Consider the following 17246-nt stretch of genomic DNA (forward strand, 5'->3'; position numbering starts at 1 on the left):
CATAAGGAAGGAGAAGGGGAAGTAGGAGGAGAGAGAGAGAGAGAGAGAGAGAGAGAGAGAGGGAAGACCAGGATGAGAGCCGGCTAAGCCACAACTCGGCCTCCACATCCCAGCCTCCACCACTCCCAGGGATTATGGGATCCTACTCTGTAAACACACGAGAGAGCCAGGGGAGGAGGAGGAAGGTGTGTTGCGGTGGCCGTGGGTCGAGGGATGGTATCAGCGATGGCGGCGGGAAGAGGAGGAGGAGGAGGAGGCACTAGACCGATAATGTGGGGGGCCTAGAAGAGAAGAAGTCTACGGGTGTTTGTGATAATGGTGATGGGTCGGATCAAGGCGATGTTCGAAACGATAGGTTTGGGAATCCTGGTGTTAGAGAGGTAGGTTAGGGGATAGTAATGTTAGCCATGATGGGTCAGGAAACCATGGTGTTAGTGGTTGTGAGTCATGGATTTGATGGCGTTAGTTGTAGTGGCTTGGGAGGAGTTGATGGGTGTTAACCGTTATAGTGGATGGTGGCTAAGGGAACTGGAAGCTTACATTAGCAACGGCCTGTAGCGGCAGGTACTCCAGAGAGATGAGGAGCGCGTGACGTTAATGGTCACATCTCGACGACACACGTAGATGGTGGTGAAACTCGAGAGGGTATCAACAACACGAGAAAAAGGGCGATATCAATAACCCATACAGGTACGGCAGAAGAAAACGGATTGAGGTGGAACTACTAGCAGAGATTTTAAGGTCTGCGAACGTGATGGTGCACGGGTGAAGAGGTGCATGACTCTACTGGAGAAAGGAGGGAGACTCCTACCAGCGGCGGTGGTGGAGGCAGTGGATCAGGAAGAGAGGGCTGTGCCTGAGCTGTGGCAGTGATGGATGGAGTGGGCGAGGCGCAGGGGTTGCGGTGGCGTTAACGGCACGAGGAGTTGGTTCCTCTTAGGATCAGTAGAAGAGGTAAAGGCATGGTCGACAACTATATGGCCACGGCAGTGCATCAGGCCACTGTCCACATATCCATTTTTTCTCTCTCTCACTACGAAATCTCAAAGGAAATGTAATATGTGTGATAAGACAAAAAAAGGAAAAAAAAAAAAAAAAGAAAAGCAAAATGAAACATTAAGAACTGCACGTATGCTGGCAGTATGTGACAACGTTCTTGAGGAACTATGACAACCCAGTCTCCAACCAACACTCCAAGGTTCTATCCAAGACTTACACGAGTTTTTGACGAACGTGACCATGAGAATATTCAGTTACCTTGGACACTCGGCTCACGGTGCAAGTGCCTTGGTCTGTAAGGATTTGAACTATGGGATCAGTTTAATAAGGATGCTCCCAAACTATCTTCAGAACTGAGCAAGTATGCGCAACGTATTATTAGGAGTGGATCGGTATTCCCAAACTATCCTGAGTGGAGCAAGTATGCCAGACATAATGTGGGTGTGGATGGTAGACCTACCAATCTTAACGGTAGCTTCATGTTAGTAACCACATTAAAACCCTTAATACAGTGCCGTAAGTGCGGTCTTCTACTTTAGTGTCACCCAAGAATACTTTCCAAATATGTTTTTTGACCATACATTTCTTTTTTTCAGTATTTTCTTACATAAATGGATAGCATACTTTGAAATGTCCTTTCATTCTTTCCTCCAACAATCATTCGCAGTTCGAATCAAGTTCGTAGGAAAAACAGGCAACCAATAATGAGAGTTTAACAAGTCATTTTCAAATCATCTCGCAAGTGCAACAGTGAATCTATCGCTCACTCCATCTAACCCTGTGGGAGGTGACGCAAACGAGGATGCAAAGTGCACTTTAAAAGGTCTAGAGACTGGGCCTTAATGACTCAGTTTCTTTATAATTCACGTAACAAGTGAGCGGAGTACAAGGACTGTCTAAGGAATACGCAACAATGAATGAATTCAATGACGAGTTACGCAGTAATTGCAGGGTTCTTTAAGGCTGAGCGACTATGGTCCCACTGGATAACAACGTATACAACAAGTGAACTAATTACAACAAAGATGCTTTTCACGTGTCTATTGTTACGAACGACACGTTGACACATTTCTTGGCAGGAACAGTCTCTTCAGTCACTTATTTCACATGTCAAGTACATGATACTCTACGGCGTGGGAGTAAGTCTACTGATAAAAGCTTACATTCTGTCTGCTCGGTGTCAGCAGGTGGGGCGAACTCCCATGAGTATCTACCAGTCCAGCCTAACTTGAGCAACATCATCAAAGTGTCCTCTGATCCTTTTACCGCAACCGTAAACATACGTTTCTTCTCGCATGATATTATGATGGCAGACTTCACTTTGCTTTAAGTCCTTAGGATTTTGTTCAAGTTCTCTTCTGGATTTTTTTTTTTTTTTTCAGGTTCCATCTCCTGTTTATAAAGTTATAATCATCAGTTTCATCCTTCGAGGCACAAGAGGTGGGCTAATTCACAGTTCTTAGCGAGAGACTCATGTTCTGAGTTCATGATCGAGTATACCATGCGTGATATTTGTTCTGGCCAAGGTGAGATGCGTTCTCGGGGTCTCCTGATCCGTCTACTCGTATGAGTCAGACAGATCAACTCGCAGTCAATCTTTCTCTGGCCGTCGACATAGCAAGGGCAAATGCTTGCTCCAATCGAAACCATGTCGCCTGAAAAGGTTAAGATGAATGTCTGTCTAAACACATTTTCTGGAGGCTATAACGTTACCTAATTCTTTTTTTTTTTTTCTTCTAACGTTCTTACGATTGCATACTGTGCTTGTGAGAACAATGTAATACTAATCTATTCTGTTGCTGGTCATTCACACGCACACTTCCTTCTTTCGTCTCTGTGACATTCTACAAATGATTTTTTCTTGTTACTGAACAAGTTCGTCACTGAAATACTGTTATTAACCTTTCGTGCTATCACACATCTAAAATGAAAGTTTCCTATTTGGACTGAGCAACAAGAGCTTGGCCGGAGATACAGTGACACACCCGGAACACAGCAGCCCTCACCGCCAAATCAACAAGAACTCAACATCTACAGTAAAAACAACACGAAATGCTGGGAAGAGAGAGAGAGAGAGAGAGAGAGAGAGAGAGAGAGAGAGAGAGAGAGAGAGAGAGAAGAGAGAGAGAGAAACACACACACACCAGCACGGGCAGCCTACGTGGAGGCCAGCGCGACATATCACGTGGTGCAACCTGAGTAAGGCGGAGCAACCACCAGCTGACTGCCACGCACACTGCTCGACCCCCAACCCGAGCTCTCTGGGGGTTCCTAGTAGTCTCTAGGGTTCCGCGGCCGGGGGGGGGGGGTGACCCCTGACAATCTCCGAGTCTCCAGGGGGTCCTGAGAGTCTCTGGGGGACCCGGTCGCTCTCTGGTAGTTTCCGTTGGTAGTCCAGAGGGCTTCTAGTATCCCTCTTATAGTTTTAGTGGGTAATGTAAGATCCACGAGTAGTCTGTATGGTGGCCTCTGGGCATTTCGAGATCACGGCAGCCATCTGTGAGCTTCTTCATTCCTTGTGGCCCCCTTCCTCGTCGCTGGGGTACTGGTATCTCAGTGGTGGTCTTCTTGGTGAGACAATGATGGCCTCCTGGTAGTTTCAGAAGGTCTCGTACTCCTCTCATAGTTCGGATCGGCCTCTGGTAGCCCTGTAGGAGTCTCGAGATGGTTCCTATGTGGTCTTCTGCGACCATCAGTGGTACCCTAAGGAGCTCTGACACTCATTAGCAACCTATACCGATTCCTGCCGTCCTTCAGTAAGCCCCCTCGGCCTCTCGTAGGTCTGTAGGAACCTGCTGGACCGCTGGGTTTAGCCTCTTAGGATTCCAAGCTGTGTCTGTTGGCTCACAGCCGTCTTTGGTAGCTCACAGGCAGTGTGGTTCCTGGTGGTATGTGGGCGTGAGAAGATACTGCACAAAATACAAATGTCTCAATGGATCCACTGGGCTCCTATGACTGCCACACACACACACACACACACACGCACACACACATACAGATCTAAATCCTACTAAACAAATGCAGTCAGGCTGGAGTTGGGGCTGCAAGGTGACGACGACTACACGAAGAACATTCACAACTTTAAACCGATCTTCCATTCCACTTGCATTCGTCGTACAGATATACATTTTCCTCCAAAAGCGCCGCACGCATACGCCAGTTATGGGCAATGTAACCAAATAGCCGCTGCAAAAAGAACTTGAGTAAATTTTGCGGAGGGAGGGGGCTGGTTCCATTGAACGCTGGCATGGATACACGAGAATTTTGGTGACTGGACACAAATGCACTTTTGAGGGACTCGGTATGATGCACGGGCGAATGCATACTGAACGGTTCTAGAACCTGAAGCACGATAGCACGACCCTTGTACACGACGCTAACACCTTTGGGTATGGCAGTCTGAGCCCAAGTTCTTCGTAACTATGGGATGTACCGTTGTCCTCAAGGATCGTACCGTTGTGGTCATGGACGGTACAAAGCGTTATTAAGGCACCGATGATGCTGCACCTCAGCAGAGGTTGAGCAATGAAGGCAATGTGCTCCTACAAGCTACAGAAAATGCACTTGGCAAGACTAAATCCCAATGCATTCCTCGTTCCAACTCCCTCACACGGACAATGAAGCTTTAGCAAGAGTTGCAGCGAAATGGATTTCAAACGCACTTTAATTCTAGCCATTCTGTCTAGGGGAGGGTGAAGGTATATTTCTATTTTCAATCTATATGCAAAATATTGATAACAGGAGTGAGTGCGTGGTTAAGGTTTGCTGGTGCGTTAAGCCTGAAGGCCATGGGTGGAGAGAGAGGGAGGGGGTGGTCCCTGGGAGAATTTTTTTTTCTTGTCTTTTGTGGTTTTACCTTTTGAATGGCTTTTGGTCTTGTTTTATGTTTTTACTTTGACTTTCACTAAAGGAACGTTTCGCAGTCTGGTTCTGCTCTTTAATGATGAACTTTAATCTTTTTCAATTCACTTTTAACTGTGAAGAAGAGGCAACAAAGGATAAATGTGAGAATGGAATAAAATTAAATGATGACAGTAAAAGAAAAGACAAAAGGAAGCAGCACCATAAGGCCCAAGAGTAGTAAGGAAGGAAAGAGGGAAGGGGGTGAATGAGAAAGTGAGGGAAGTTGGTACAAAGGAAGGGGGAAGCGGGAGTGAATGAGGGAGTGAATGAAGGAGTTAGTGTATCAGGAGGAGGAAGTGAATGAGACAGTCAGTGAGGGAGTTAGCATAAAGGATAGGAAGAAGGAAGTGAATGAAGTAGTGAATAGTGAGTTACAAACAAGGGAGTGAATGAGTCAGTCCGCAAAGTAGACAGTGTAAAGGCAGGGAGTGAATGAGACTGTGAATGAAGGAATTACTGTTAAGGAAGAGGGGAAGCGAGTGAATGAGTGAGTGTACAGGAAGGATGGAAGGGAGTGAGTGAGTCAGTGAAGGAGTTAGTGTAAAGGAAGGGAGGAAGGGAGTGAATGAGATAGTGAGTGAGGGAGTCAGTGAGAGAAGGAGGTGAAGTAGGAGAACCCAGGCCGTCTGGGGTGTCTGGTGGGAGTATCACCTTACTGGCTCCAGAGCGGTACCTGCTTACACCACCTCCTCCCTCCTCCTGTCACACAGCACAAGCCAAAGCAAAAGCAACTTCCCCTCTCTCATCCCCCATCCTTAATCGATCCTACTTACATGGACACTAGAGCCGGACCTTTGCGGATAATGACAGCCATCTCAACCTTCAAGATAAAAACGAAGAAACGTCCGGTTAAACGCAACTTTGCGACAGGCGTTCGAGTGGTTTCATTTACAACCCTTCCTCCAATGATGTCTTTCCCCGCCGGAGCTTTGCCGCTATCCGTTACACTATTCTATGGAAATTAATCCACTGGTGCACACACATCCGTCTCACGCAAAATTGCTTCTATACGCGTCTGTGGAGCCACGGAGGGATGATCAGATGTCTGTGTCTTTTCCTTTCTGGACTTAAAACAGGAGACGCAACGCCCTTACATCTCTACAGGTCGTCTGGTCACCACACAGTGTAATATTTTAACACGTGGTGCAGTCAGCGGATGCACTACCTCCACAACAAAGATAATGGACATTACAGACACAGCGAAAGGAACTGATGGGCTGGGCCTCGAGCAGACCGATGTGGAACCACGGGTGAAGAGAGAAAGACGAGGGAATGTAAAAGAAAACTGGGGGAACGAGGAGGAAAACGGTGTACCACACCTAACACGAAGCATCACCCCCCCCCCCCCAAGCCCACATAGCATTCACTGGCTTCCATGAGAAAAATATAACTGTGTGCGTTGGGGTACAGGGGGTGGGGCGGGGCGGGAAGAGGACGGGGGGGGGGGGGGGGTGGACTGACTGACGAAAGGAGGAAGAGGGGCGTAGACACCAATTAAAAAAAAAAAGTGGGGGAGGGGGGAGAAGGGGTAAAAGAGTGAGATAACGGAAAACGGGGGTGGGGGAGACAGAGGGGGACACAGAACAAAGAAATAATAACGTTCATTAAGAGATAACATACCGCAAGGACAGAGGGGTAAAATTAATAGAGAGAGAGAGAGAGAGAGAGAGAGAGAGAGAGAGAGAGAGAGAGAGAGAGAGAGAGCAAATAAATACCAATAAACAAGGGGAGGAAGCCAGCAGGGAGGTAATACAGGGAGGAAATGACCGAGGGGAGCGCATAGGGGAGAGGCTTCTGGCCCTGCATGACTCAATATTGCAAGCCGAGAGCTGAGCTGGGAGGTGGGGCTGGGGAGGTGAGGCAGGAGCGAGATAGGGGGAGGTGGGTAAAGCCAAGGGAGGTGGTGAGTCAGGGGGGGGGAAGGGAGGCAGTAGGGAAGAAGCAGGGAGAAGAGGAATGTGGAGAGAGAGAGAGAGAGAGAGAGAGAGAGAGAGAGAGAGAGAGAGAGAGAGAGAGAGAGAGAGGAGTGAGTGACAATTTTGGAGGTTTAGGGGGCGGGCCGGGATTGCTCATTAGCCACTGGGAGTGTTGGCCACCCTGCCGCCAACCTGATGAAATGGCTGGGTATAAAATGGAGAGGAACGGGGGAGGAGCAGGGACACTTGGGGGAGGGGAAGACGACGGGGATATGGGAGGAGGAGAGACAGTGGGGACACTGGGCAGGTGGAGACATGGGGAAAGGGGACGGGAGATGGGGGGGGGGGGGGGCAGAGGCATGGGGAGAAGACGAAGACACGGGGATACGGACGGGGAGAGGGCGGGGACACGGGGGGAGAGTGTACGGGGGGAAGGGGAGAGTACGGACACCCGGGGGAGACAGCCATGGGCACGTGAGTGAACCACACGAGGGAAAATGACCGAAAAAAAAAACTGCTTAGGAATTAGATGAAAGCACACACACACACACACACACACACACACACACACACACACACACACACACACACCGGCATCATAGCAACAGATGGGGGGGAGGAAAGGAGGGAGATAGAGGCCGTCGTTGACGACATAGATCAAGACACATGAGAGACTGCCTGAATGAGCGGTGTGAGGAAAAAGATGAGGGTTGGAGAAGAGGAAGAGACCCGGTATGAGGGGTGGGTGGGGGCAAGTATGTAAGGGGTGGGGAGGAGGAAGGGGGAGGGAGAAGAGCGACCAACGAAGGTATGGAGAGGGAGAGGAGAAGGGTGACGGAGGGAAGGAGAAATGGGAGGTAAGTGGGAGGGGAATGAGAACAGAATGACACGTAGGGAGAGAGAGAGAGAGAGAATGGACGATAGTGTTGCGAATGGGACAGACTGGTGTAGCTGAAGTGCAAGAGGAAGTACCTACCACTGGGAGAGGAATGGAAGGGAGTAATGAGTGAGATGGGAGTGGAAATACATACGAGGAATAAAATGAAACGTAAAGAGAATGACTGGGAAACAGCCCGGAGAGTGTATATGAGAGATGAAATGAGACAGAGGGAATGAGACAGTAAGAATGAGAGAGACAGAGATGGAAAATAGGTTGAGGATCGGTCGAGGCATAATGTATCAACGGACAAGACAGGGAATGTACGGGTGAAAGGACTCAAGATGGACAGAAACAGGCGGGTAGAGAGACGGAGACATACAGCCTGGGGGTGTGGGGTGAGGTGGGGGTGGGGGACAAAAATAGACGGTAAAGGGACGCGGGCTTTGGGGAGAGGGAACCAGGAATGCATTGTTGACAACCCACCTATCATGGTGGGTTATGGGGGTAGAGTTAGTGCCTACGGGGGGGTTGGCACGAGCTCTATGGACTATACGACGAAGGCGAGGTCAGCTATAAAGGCTATATGGGGGGAAGAAGGTAGTGCTATAGAAGCTATATTCTTTTTCCTCTTCCGGGATAGCCTGCGTACCAGATATTATTGATGGTACGGCTCAAGCTCCGATGATCAGCCACCTCGGGTGTCACAACTGTGATGAAGACTCGCTAAACACAATGATAAAGATCCAGCTACTTCAAGGATTAGTAGGAAGGGTGAAGGATGATGGAAGAGAGAAATGGAGGAAGGGGGGGAATGGGAATGGGGGGGGAAATGGGCGTGTGGAAGGAAAGGGAGGCGGTGGCACTCAACGGCGAGTGAGGGGAGGGGAGGGGATGAGGGGAGAGGAGGGGTGGGGAGGGGAGGAGTGGGGAGGGGGGTAAAGGTTATGTTACAGCAGCAGGGGAACCCGAGACTTTATCCTCATCAAGTCATTCCACCACCAGTCCACCTCCTGCCTCCCACCTCCCGTCCACCTCCTCCCCCCCCCCCCCCCCCCTCCTTCCTCCACTCTCTGACACACACACACACACACACACACACACATACACACATCTTTCACAACACCATCCACACCCCCAGCAAGACCCTCACTTCAGCACCTCACCCTCCAGCAAGAACCTTAACCCAGTAACACCCTCACCCCAGCAACACCCATCCCTAGCAACTACCACACCCCCAGCAACACCCATCCCTAGCAACTACCACACCCCCAGCAACACCCATCCCTAGCAACAACCACACCCCCAGCAACACCCATCCCTAGCAACTACCACACCCCCAGCAACACCCATTTCCCCCAGCAAGATCATCACCCCCAGCAACACCCCAAACCCCAGCACAAGATGGTGAACGTTAATAAAAACACATGCCCCCTTCTCGCCTCACCTACCCCCCCAGGCGAGTTTATAGGCCATTCCTTTGCCTCTAAAACATAATAATCTAGAAGGCCTGCTAGGGGGCCTACCCCCCCTAATCCTCACCAAGCCAACCTTATACCTAGTACTGTATGTGTGTGTGTGTGTGTGTGTGTGTGTGTGTGTGTGTGTGTGTGTGTGTGTGTACGTCGCGCGTGCTGTGGTAGGGCAGCAGGATGGCCAGATCTGTATGTATATACTCATTACTATGAGCATTAATGTACTCACTACCATCAATACCAATGTACTCATTACCCTTGAACGCTAATGTACACAGTACCACGCACAACTCCGGAACACCGTGAACTACCGATATCAACGCATCCAGCTTCACGTATAAATAGTTGTGTACTTACTCCCAACGCCAGACCAAGCAGCACTTCCACGGCAGCCATGCCCATTCTCTCCCTAAACACAACCCATTCCCCATTATGTATTCCCATGACGAAGAAAAAAAAATATAACAAAGGAAGCTCCCCCCCCCAAGCCTTCGGTACATTTTCCCAAGGCCAAATTTAAGAAAGGAAAACACAGGAGAACTTAACACCATTTGTCTCCTGATAAAAACAAGAGAGCGACGGAGACCGGGGTCGAGAGAGAGAGAGAGAGAGAGAGAGAGAGAGAGAGAGAGAGAGAGAGAGAGAGAGAGAGAGAATGAGGTAAGGAGATTAGGGTGGAGGAGAAGGAAGGGTTCACGTGGAGAAAGGGGGAATGAAAAAAAAAAAAAGAAATACAGACAGACCTGGAAGCAGGAAGCAGGGTTGGAGGGGGGGGGGGGGGGACTCTGGGTTCTCGACAGCTGGACGGATGTGTCCGTCATCCGTCACTCGATCACAACAAACCACATCACAATCGTTCTTACGTTCAGTCTGCACACGGCCCTCACGTATGAAAACCAATCCCCTGCTTTGGCTAATATCAAACTTCTGTCCGTGAGACGGATAATTCTGGGGTTTGTATACAAGGCAATGCAGCAAAATCCAATACCTTCTCTGGACGTGAGCTTATGACAGCCATGGTAGGGTCTGGGTGATTCTCTGGGCGACAATCTGGCTTACTATCACCCCCACAGAATCTACGCCGCAGGACACCAAAAGGTCCCTTCCAAGGGGCTACTCACCTCCAAAGAAAGTCTATATATATATATATATATTTACTCGCATTCCTCTCGTTATCTTGCCCTCAAACACCTATCTCTCCAGTCCTCACGGAGATTCGAGCTCGTTCCCCACCACTAGAGAACCAAATGCCTTTCTCACACCACATGCACTGGTGTGCCCCTCCTCTGGTCGTCGTGTTTTCATCCCTCCAGCACTTGGCCTCACCTCGGGGGCTCGATGGGAGGATCCTTCACGATCTCTTACGACTCGACCTTCCATAGGCGGTATTAGCTCACCCCTTTGAAGACCAGGACTGGATTCTACCCTCCCTCCCTCCCTCCCTCCCCGCATCATCATCCTGGGTTAATCCTCAGGTCACAGACTCAGCAATTCGATAAAGTCAACTCGCCTACTTCGCACGGTTGGCTCTCGATAAACCAAACCTTGTGTGGGCTGTTCGGTTAACCCTTGATGAGACAAATTTTATTAACCGATAAAGTAAATAGTGTAGATCGTAGGCTTATAACCTACAAATCCTTCACAAGTGGTGGAGTTAGCGTTGGGTGAACAACACCTTTGGATCATATGGTGACTTTACTTATATAACTGCTCTTGCTCGATTAACATCTGCTATCCAGAAGCATTCTCAAAAGATTGTATAATCGTAAGAAGTATCTGGCAGCTCCTCCCTCACAAGGATTTTTTTTTATCCTTTAACATAAAAGATGGAAAATGAAGAGATAAAATGAGAGAGAGAGAGAGAGAGAGAGAGAGAGAGAGAGAGAGGGGGGGGGGGGGTAAACGGATATAAAACTAGGAAGATACAAAGTGAACGCCATGAAGAGAAAAGAAAATGGCATAAAATATGAAATCAATATACATGAAAACGTAAAAAAATGGAAAACTTATTCGATAAAGATATCTAATGAAAAAAAAAATATTGAAACGAAAAAGAAGAAAAAAAAAAAAAGGTTACAACCCTTGATTACGTACAATACCACGTCTCAAAAGTCCGGACTCACAGGCATCAATGAAGAGAGTATATAAAACTCCTCCACTTACCCATCATCATATGCGGCCAACTCCATCCACACCGCCTTTGTCTCGTTGTGCCAACGAACGGCAACCGGAATCACCCTCCCTCAGTCGGCCAAGTTAAATGAGAATAAATAAAGACTTTCTACCAAGGGCGGACATTCAAGACGAACATATGGAAATAAAAAATCAATCTTGGTCCTCAAAGGAATGTCCCCACGAGGGGGCTGAGCCGGGTCCTGTTTTATAGGCCAGATGACAGTGGTGGCACGGGAGGTGCTGCTGTAAAGCCAACTTGCGTTTTAGTTTCAAGTGTCGACAGTTCGAGGTGACACTTGAAGGAGGAGGGCACCAACCCTCCCACCTCCACAGCAAGTCTTCAGTTTCAATGAGCACTCGTAAGAGCTCAAGTTTCACTATGAAGGTAATCAGGAGAACGGGATCTACCTTTCACAGTTTCATCCACGTTTTATGTTTCAGTCTCAGCAGTTCTAAGACCCTGGAAGGCCCACCAGCGAAAGACTTTTTTTTCCAGTTCCAGCTTCATTTTAAAGAACACTCGAGCGGTTCCAGTTACATTAAAAAGAAGGATTATAACAAAAAAGGTAATCATTACAGTGGGGAGGCTCCCGGCAAGATTTAAGTGTTTTCAAGTTTCAAGTTCCTTCTGCCCCGGGGATGACTGAGTTTACAGTTTCAAGTGTCTCGGAGGCCAAACGATAACAGAGCGCCCCCAGGATGACTCGAATTTCAGCCTCTGTCCCCCCGCCCGTGAGGCCATGTGACGCCACAGCTGCTGAGCTAACACGTGAAGCACGTACATAAACCCCTTTAATATTAAACAAAGACTGGAGAGGTAACTGTCACGGCCTTACGACCATTAAGCACGACGGCACGACCAGTGAGGGAGGACGACGGCACGACGACTGTGAATAACCCTTAAGCACGACCAGAGTACAACCCTTGAGCACAACGGCACGACCGGACTACAACCCTTGGGCACAACGCCACGGCTAGAGTGTAACCCTTGAGCACAACCAGAGAGTGCAATCCTTCAGGACGACGGCACAACCAGAACGGCACAACCAGAAAGTACAACCCTTGAGCACGACGGCACGACCAGTGAGTACAACCTTTAAGCACGACGGTACGACGACGTGGCCTTTTGACCATGACCCTTGCCACCTTGCTCAGTGGTTGTATCGTCGAGTCTGAGGAGTTAATTGAAGCCTTGACGAGGGCTTGCTGACCGTAATCCCCGTTCCTCCCGGAGCCCCAGTCATTAATACCATCCTCGCCACAACCATCATTATCACAACTTTGTGTATACCAACACATCACCCATGAATGACATGACGTCTGCCATCACTACCTTGTTTCCATCAATATAAATTAAGGATATACGACACTACCTGCATTACTTATCCTCTCCCAAGCAGATAACCTCGTCATAGACCCTGTCCTCTGTTATGGCTTTCTCATGTACTCGCACCACAATCAGAATCAGCGCCCCACTACGACACCCGCACTTACCTCACTACCCTCCATCATCACCCACACCCTCCGTCAGTTCACTCCACTTTACCACCATCGGGCATCTCTCTCTCTCTCTCTCTCTCTCTCTCTCTCTCTCTCTCTCTCTCTCTCTCTCTCTCTCTCTCTCTCTCTCTCAGCGGCTGCAGAAGCAGGATATCAGCGGCTATTGAGTGCTGGCGCAAATGTCAACACCGACCATGAAAAGACCATGTGTGCCCTCCCTCTCACCGGGCCTGCTCCTCCCCAGCTCCTGCACCCAACCCCAGCCACGCCATGAGAAGCAATGGGGGGAAAGAAGATGGGTGAAAAGGAGAAGAGTAAAGAAAGAGAGAGAAGATGGGAAGAAACTAGAAGGGGTGCAAGAAGGAAGTGGTCAAATACAAGATTCAGAGTCTAGGAGGAAACAAGATGAGACGGAAAGAAAAAGAGGAGGAGGAGGAGGAGGAAGTACATGAGGTGAAACTGGACCGTATAGAAGAGGATGGTGAGAAGGAATGGTGAGGGAGAGATATGCAGGGAGGCCACTCTTATATATGAGTTAAAAATATTCCTTGAATATCGTCATCTTCATATTTTGTGATAATGATGGTTTACTATTATCGTCAACAATCATCAACCCTCCCTTACTCTTACATCCCCTTGCCCATATTTACCCCCTCGTACTTCCCCATCGCTCTACCTCCATCTATTCCTCACTCTTACCACCTTGCCTTATAAACATAATTCACCTTTCACTATCCTTACCATTTCCCCTAACTCACTCACCCTCCACCCCTGCCCGAAGAAGGCTATGAGACCTGCCTTATCTTAGGTATCAGAGGCCACTCTGACCACCTGTCAAATTACCTCTAAATACAGAAAGCCACAATTAGTAAGAAGACAATCCCGAGTTGCTTTATGGAAGTCCATTTATATATTTTTTTTCAATCTGTAACCTTACAGCAGGGGAACCTGGCTGGCTACGAGACAACTGGGTCTGTATACGTTTATCAACTCCTCGTTTTGGATAGACATTTAGTCTATAGAGCGAAGAACTCTGTCTTATGAGAGGGTGCTCGTCAGAAAAGACCACGGAAAAAGACATACTCGCTCGGGAAAAGCTTCCTTCTCCTCATGTGTATCATGTCATAGCACACACACACACACACACACACACACACATACACACACACACACACACACACACACACACACATACACACACACACACACACACACACACACACACACACACACAGAATGGACGCACCTCAATCCCATGTACGTACGATCAACATTCATACAAAATGCATATTCTCTAATCCAGGAGCACAAGTGACTGGAGGTCCCCCTCCCATCCCTCGGCTCGTCCCGGAGTGGTGGCTAAAAATACAACATCCCTCACTCGTGGCAGCCCAGATATTCACATGCTGAGCCTCAGAGCTGCTGGAACAACAGGAACCACCAGAAAGCCGATAATTACTCTTCCCTCCCTCTCTCCCTCCTCCTCATATTCCCAACTTTTCCAATCTCCCTCTCTCCTCTAAATTACCCCTGCCCCCTCCTGCTTTACCGTCCTGTCTCCATCTATACAGCTTTAGGAATTTACGTTATATACTATCTTCTAGGGAGGTCACTTCGTCATATACCATGAGGTGTTTTGTAATCTGCATTTCCCCAAGTAGATAAATAACCTTATGATACGCCATTAGGTCTACTATCATCAGTCTTTCCCATGTACAGCCACATCACATCACATCAGGTATGCTTCTATCTGTCTTCCCACACTCTTACAACCTACCCCTCTCTCTCCTACTCCCTCTTCTACGCTCTTTCTCCCTCCTTCATAACTGCCCACTCCTCAAACATCCTTCTTCTTCACCTCCTCCCACTAGTGGCTCTGGGTGCTAGTCTGTACCCCAAGTGTTCGGTCTGAGACCACACTGCACTTTCTGTTTCACCGAGCAGCCACACTGTTTATCCCCTTGAACTTGGGAACAGGATCCTTGAGTACGACGGTGCGTTCCTTGAGCACGACGACAGGACCCTTGAGCACGACGCTACGAGACCCTCAGGCATGATGGAGCGACCTCTGAACACGACGGTAGGACCCTTGGGCACGGCAACACGATCCTTGAGCACGACGATAGGACCCTTGAGCACAACGATCCTACCCTTGAGCAAGACTACATGACCCATGAGCAAGACGGTAGGACCCTTGAGCACGAGAATCCGACCATTGAGTAAGACTACATGATCCTTGAGCACGACGACAGGACCTTTGAACACGAAGGGTACTCTGGTATAAAGGTCCGGCCTTTGACCAGACAGTTAAGGGTCTGGCCCAAGGCTTAAGCCATCACACCCAGGTCTTGCTCAAGAGGGTGAGGTACCACCAACCAGCGGGTCTACGTAACCAATGAAGCCCTGCTGATCAGATGTAGACAGCTCCCCTTCCTCCTCCGCTCCCCCTCCTCCATCTCCCATTTCTCCCTAATAACTCCTCTTCCTCCATCTCTCCTCTCCCCTCTCCCTTCCTTCTTCTAGTCTCTTCCTTTCCCGCTGGATAGCCCCGGGTAACAGCCAACACCCCATCCCATTACCGAAAACTTCCCATTCGTAATTGACTGGGCTCGGGGGCGCCGTTACCTCCTACTTACTCCCCTTAGTTGCATGGTGAGACCCACCCCGCCGGTTAGTTAACCGCACCCTGCCAGGAGTGAGGAGGCAGGAGGAAGGAGGAGGAGGAGGAGAAGGAGGGGGAGAGGAAGGAAAAGGAGGATGCGGGGGAAAGCAACAGGGATGTCAATATGGCCACGAAAATAAAAGGGAGGTGTCTATACTACGCGTGGTATGACAGCCACCATTTTCTATACTGGCTGTGAGGGGAGAATATCCATAAAGACGAATAATGGTGAAGTGCGCAGTGGAGGATGACACCGACACCTCCTGAGGAAGATGAAACACGAGCGCTCTTCCAGGAGGCTTCCGAGAGGCGAAATTAAGTGGTTTTTAAAGATGATATCAACCATCAGATCAACTCTATTTAAAAAAAACTTGTGGTTATGATGAAGTACAAGGTGTACGTACTTATATCAACAATATTCCATGCGTTATAAGATATAGAAATATATCTGAAAATATACTTTCATCCGTATAGCACAAAAATGATGAACGAGTTCCAAAAGGCACAAAACACCAAAAAAGTGTCGATTTTGAAACACCCAGGTTCAAGGGAGTAACTACAGCGAGGTTTGTGCCAAAAGGTAATGTTAGCGCGTAGCACTCACCGCTGGAATATACTGGTCACGTAGTACGAGTCGCGCGAGTTACGTGTTGTCACGTTATATCATACGTGAGATGGAGATTCTGTGTGTATGTGTGTGTGTGTGTGTGTGTGTGTGTGTGTGTGTGTCAGTGGACTGAGAGACAGCAACCCACGTGTTGGTGAGGCAGAGAGAAAGGATGGAGTGAGACCTAACAACCACTGAAGTGTTGGTTTACTGAGTTGCCGTTACGAACCAGTATTATTCTCTCTCTCTCTCTCTCTCTCTCTCTCTCTCTCTCTCTCCCCATCATCCCATGTAGGTGTCTACCTACGAGAGAGAGAGAGAGAGAGAGAGAGAGAGAGAGAGAGAGAGTACAGAAGGGTGGGGTAAGTTGTTGCATGCGAGAGGTAGTAGAAAGAAAGAAGCAGAGTGCAGGCAGGAGCAGCTTGACAAAGCTGCATGGCAATGTGCATGGAAGAGCTGCATGGGAGAGTCACGAGTGAGAGCAGTAGAGAGCACAGGCAGAAAATGGGAGATCAAACTGTAAAGGGCAACCGCTGAGGGGGAGGAGCAACTGGGAGCACTCTTTCCCTCCCTCTAGCGATGCAGGCAATGCATGTTCTACCATAAGGGGAGGGGCGGAGAGGAGAGACGGACGATGGAAAGGGTGAAGGAAGAGATGGGTAAGAGAGATGGATGATTGGAAGGGTGAAGGAAGAGGATAGGAGGAGAGGGAGACAAGGGAATGAATAAAAAAGCATGGAAGGAGAGCAAGACGATGGAAAGGGTAGGAAAGTAAGATAAAGTAATGGAAGTGTTCAGGGATGGAGGGAGATAGTGAGAATAGACATGAAAGGACCGATACTGTGGGGAAAGGAGAGCAAAAAGTAAAGGAATTAAGGTGTGAGGTGAGGGAGTGAAGACAGGGAAGGGACAGGAGAGGGAGAGGAAAGGGGGAGTGAGGACTTAGCTGCAGGAGAGAGAGAAGGGCAGGGAGACTAACTTGAGGAGAGGGAGGACTACTGCGACGCCACACATCGAAGAGGCGGACGCGCAGGTATCATGATACACACACACACACACACACACACACACACACACACACACACCTTATCTCTAACCACTACAACTGCATGAAAAACAAAAAAAAGGAAAT

At 48.8% G+C, this 17246-nt stretch overlaps 1 protein-coding gene across 3 annotated transcripts in view; it reads right to left on the minus strand.

The window, feature by feature from the left end:
- The window catches only part of LOC139752793 (uncharacterized), a 361216-nt gene that overhangs the window by 2395 nt on the left and 341575 nt on the right, over positions 1–17246 (minus strand). The window lies entirely within an intron of this gene.

The sequence above is a fragment of the Panulirus ornatus genome, chromosome 13, assembly GCF_036320965.1.
Source record: "Panulirus ornatus isolate Po-2019 chromosome 13, ASM3632096v1, whole genome shotgun sequence".
Taxonomy (NCBI): Eukaryota; Metazoa; Arthropoda; class Malacostraca; order Decapoda; family Palinuridae; genus Panulirus; species Panulirus ornatus.